The sequence below is a fragment of the Etheostoma cragini genome, chromosome 16, assembly GCF_013103735.1.
Source record: "Etheostoma cragini isolate CJK2018 chromosome 16, CSU_Ecrag_1.0, whole genome shotgun sequence".
NCBI classification, from domain to species: domain Eukaryota; kingdom Metazoa; phylum Chordata; class Actinopteri; order Perciformes; family Percidae; genus Etheostoma; species Etheostoma cragini.
This window is the reverse complement of record NC_048422.1, coordinates 23779502-23783287: the sequence shown is the minus strand read 5'-3', so window position 1 is coordinate 23783287 and position 3786 is coordinate 23779502.

Sequence of the window (3786 nt, the reverse complement as noted above, 5' to 3'; positions counted from 1 at the left end):
TCTATAGAGCTAGATGGCTAAATGTATGGGAGTCTATGGAGCTAGACGGCTAATTGAATGGGAGTCTATGGAGCTAGATGGCTAATTGAATGGGATTCTATGGAGCTAGATGGCTCAATTTGTCTTTCGCCTGATTCCCGTTGAGAAATATTAGATTTGATTGTAGTTTTCGCAACTTCAACGTGGATTACAGGGCAAAAGTTGAATGAGTGCGTACTCGCGTACACGCTAGCATTCTGCTAATGAATGCTGATTGGTCAGCGAAGGCCTGATTACAACCACAGATCCCGCTTGATGGCATCCAAAGCGTGTGTGTGTGTGTGTGTGTGTGTGTGTGTGTGTGAATATTTCGGCGTGGTCTTTAAAATGTTAGCAGACCTCTTTCTAGCGAGTGTATCGACAAGGAGAGTCTAACCCGGCAGCTGTGTGGACGATGCCTCGAGAGAACAAAGGACTCAGAGCTCGCCGTGAAGCAGAATCTCCGGACCGTACCAAGTGTTCTAACAACAAATAAATAAATATATAATATATAAACAAATAAATAAATATACAAAACAGAATGTATCATTTATGTTTTGTTATAACTACTTACACTATTATGTTCCCTGTATCTGTCTTTTATTGTCTGTAAAGCGTCCTTGAGTGTTAGAAAGGCGCTGTTAAATAAAATGTATTATTATTATTATTATGTGTACGACGTCATAGAGATCTTAAAAGGCTTTTTAGAACAAAACAAGCCACTTTAAAAAAAAGATCTAACAACCAGCAGGGTGTATTGTCTTAACCTCCCACATTCAAATTACTAGACAAAAAACTATAACCTGAGAAAAGTGGATTTTGAGGGTATATCTCCATAGACTTCCATTCATTCTGCATTGGCCCGTGAGCGCCCTCATATGGACCCAGAGGGGAACTGCAACCAGTTCAGCAGCAGAAGTTTCCAGAGTGAGGAAGTTCTCCCCTTCTTACACATTCTCTGGTTTGGTTATTATTGAAGATAAGATAGAGCGATTATCGGCCCTATATTAGGCATGTTATGTTAAAAACGTTCAAATTAATTAAATAATTGCTTAAAGCATTTAATCAAAGTTTTGTGCTGAAGTTTGTGACGTTCCAAAAATCTTCATTTTGACTTAAAGATTTTCATTTTCACTGTTAATGAAATATCTGTAAATGACTGTGAATGTGAACGAAAGGCTGTTTTTGATTTAACTGTTTCACTGTTTTTAACTTGAATAAAATCAACATCTTTACAAAAGTTGATTAGTAATCGTGTTAAATAATCCTGTAAATATTGACCAAAATAATAGTGATTATGATTATTTTTCAGCCCTAATACAAATTGCAATACTTGGCAAAATGTTGAGGTTTCTGAACTTTTAATTTTAATAATTTAAAGATTTTATCTGTAAGATATTGAGTCAAAGTCATTGTTGAGCTCTATATCTTAGCTGTTGAATGATACTCTCTTACACTCTTAAACTGGAGGGTGCTACTTTTCGGTGAAACACAACTCCTTTCTCCGATTATATTTTCACGCACAGTCGTGACCGTGAACGTGTCACGAGCTAACGTCGCCATCGTTGTAAGCTTTCGCTCACTCACCGTGAAATAACCATCAAAACGTCGAACTTCCGGTCCTCCTTTACCTTCTGGTAAACAACAACATCCCGTTACACACTAACACTGTGCTTGCAAACGTTAATACAAACGTTCAAGTAATAAAAGTCGCTTTTTGTGAACTCTAAACTAGCTAAACTCGCTATTCTTCTTCGTTATTTCTCTCCTCCGTGTTTTCCGTCCGCTGACTATATACCTGCTCTGCACGAGCGCCCCCGGGTGGACATTTAGCAGAACTGCAGCTTTATTTTTAACCGAATAAGAATAACAGTAAAAAAAGAAATATATACACTGAGAGAAACATGTAAAAGGTCAGATGTCTGAGGTTACATACACAGCTATAAAATCATGTGAAGAACACTATATCTTTACTGTAGTAGAACTGCATTCTTACTGTTTTTCAGAAAGTAACAGAGCAATGGAGACAGCACAATCATTAGTATTTAGAGGATGCAGACATCTAGAGTGATGAAGAAAAGTTGCCGCATAATGCTGGAGGGAGGCACTCATACTATTCTTTATTACTGTTATGCACGTTTAGTTTGTGATCCAGTAATCCCATAAATAATAAACAAATAACTGTATTGAAGCAAAATGCTGATTTCTAGTCATTCTTGTTTACCTTATGTAAAAATTGGTACGTTACATTATATCTTTTCTTAAAAGTTCCCATGACATGGTGCTCTTATATAGACCTTAGTGGTCCCTAATACTGTATCTGAAGTCTCTTTATATAGACCTTAGTGGTCCCCTAATACTGTATCTGAAGTCTCTTTATATAGACCTTAGTGGTCCCTAATACTGTATCTGAAGTTTTAACTTTATTAATAAAGCACATTTTAAAAGCAGTTTAGAGGTCAATAAAACATAACTAATTCATTCAATTCAAATAACTTTATTAGACAAGTAGGTATTCGGAGTAGTTGAGACAAGTAAATACACACAATGGCATATGGCATGATAAATAAAGAAGGGCAGCAGTAGCAAGTCCAGTTTTACAGTGTGTTTGTGTGTGTGTGTGTAATGAAAGAAAAAGAAAGAAAGAAAGAAAGAAAGAGAGAGAGAGGGGGGAAAGAGGGAGAGAGAAGAGAGGCAGAATTCTGTTACTGTTCACTGGGCGGGGGGGAGACAAAATGGCTCAAATAAAAATAATAAAAAATATGCAAATAAAAGACAACACACACGTTTTAACTAAAAAGATAAAAAGAGAAATCATCACATGAAAATAAATCTGTAACGTGAAATTAATACGCAGCGGAGAGGAAGAAGGATTTCTTCTCCTTTGTCAGGAGTCGGCTTTAATTTCCCTCCAGTGTTGGTATCTGTTCATCTCCTTCTTCTTCTCCTTCTCCTCTTCACACACACACATGCACACACACGCACACAAACACACACACACACACGCGCACATGCACAAACACACGCACACAAACACACACCTCCATGCGTCCCGCGGTGCTGTTAATGGATAAACCAATCTGCATATCACATAGATCCTGTTAGTCATTATCATTTGTTTGAAGACTCTTCTAGGATAACTGACTGAATGTGACCAAGACAATGTGTGTTTGTGTGTGTGTGTGTGTGTGAGAGACACACACACACACACACACACACACACACACACACACACACACAGACACACACACACTTTCCTATCTGATACAATATGTGGAGCGGGGATCAAGACCTCGGGGCAAAGGAAGCTGATTCAACTTGCTTTTCTTCACACACACACACACTCACACACACACATACACACACACACACACACACACACACACACACACACACACAAGGACAAACACACACAGACAGACATACAGACACAGACACTCCCTCAAACACACACAGACACACACACACTCTCTCACACAAACAGACACACACACAGAGGCGCACACACACTTGGTTTCTAAGACAGTAGTACTCCTGATTAACGGCTGTATTTGTGTCACAATTGTCCAAACAACATTTCATATTCTCAGACCTTCTGCTCATTGGTTTTCAGGAATGTTTCTGCAATCGTGAGCAGCTGATTGGTCGCCCGGCTCCAACAACGGGACGTAGCGGGACGCACCGGGACGCAGCGGGACGTAGCGGGACGTAGCGGGACGTAGCAGGACGTAGCGGGACGTAGCGGGACGTAGCGGGACGTAGCAGGAC